Consider the following 813-nt stretch of genomic DNA (forward strand, 5'->3'; position numbering starts at 1 on the left):
ATATCCTGCTAAACATATGGAGAAGTTCGTTACATACTGTTGCTCAATCCCTTTGACTGTCCGGGTAACGCAGGACCAAGTAAAACAAGTTCTATTCAATTTTTCTCTGCGAGATAGTGCTGCAGAGTGGTTGCGTGATTTGGACATGGAAGCTAATGCTATTACTGACTGGAATACACTCGCTCTTGCATTCTACAATAGGTTTTTTCCACCACAGATGACAAATACTCTTAAAAGCCAAATCACGAGTTTTAAACAGGGCCCCACTGAAGACCTCAATGAGGCTTGGGTTCGCTTCAAGAGACTAGTCCGCTCTGTTCCCCATCATGGTTTCCAGATCTGGTTTCTATGCAATCAGTTTTATGATGGGCTGTATGAGGACCATAGAGCCTTACTTGATTCTTCTGCCAATGGGAGGTTTCAAAACAACACTACTGATGCCAATGCTTGGAAATTGATCGATAAGATAACTACTCACACTGCTGAGTGTGGTAACCCCAGAGGTAGTACAAGAGGGGATAGTTCATATGGTGCCATTGCAGCTCAGTTAGAGGCATTGGCTGCACAAATTGCAGAGCTAAAGACTACCCAATATTTGGGTAAACATCAGACAATCCATGCTTTAGATCAACAAGAGGTCCCTTGTGAGAGATGTGGTACTAATGGTGATGTTGCAGCTGGATGTATGAGTACCATAGAACAAGTTCATGCCTATCACTCTTTCAAGCAAGGTAGCCCGTACTCCAATTTCTACAATGTGCAAAATCTTACCCCACCGTCGACCAATGCATATGTCATTCCTCATAACCGTGG

General features: G+C 43.4%; 1 non-coding gene across 1 annotated transcript; it reads right to left on the reverse strand.

Moving 5' to 3' along the window:
* Window positions 1-226: 226 nt before the first annotated feature.
* On the reverse strand, window positions 227-333 carry LOC141636695 (small nucleolar RNA R71). Its single transcript, XR_012541291.1, has one exon. It is a non-coding gene; the product is annotated as a small nucleolar RNA R71 (small nucleolar RNA).
* Window positions 334-813: the final 480 nt, after the last annotated feature.

Source organism: Silene latifolia, chromosome Y, assembly GCF_048544455.1.
Source record: "Silene latifolia isolate original U9 population chromosome Y, ASM4854445v1, whole genome shotgun sequence".
Taxonomy (NCBI): domain Eukaryota; kingdom Viridiplantae; phylum Streptophyta; class Magnoliopsida; order Caryophyllales; family Caryophyllaceae; genus Silene; species Silene latifolia.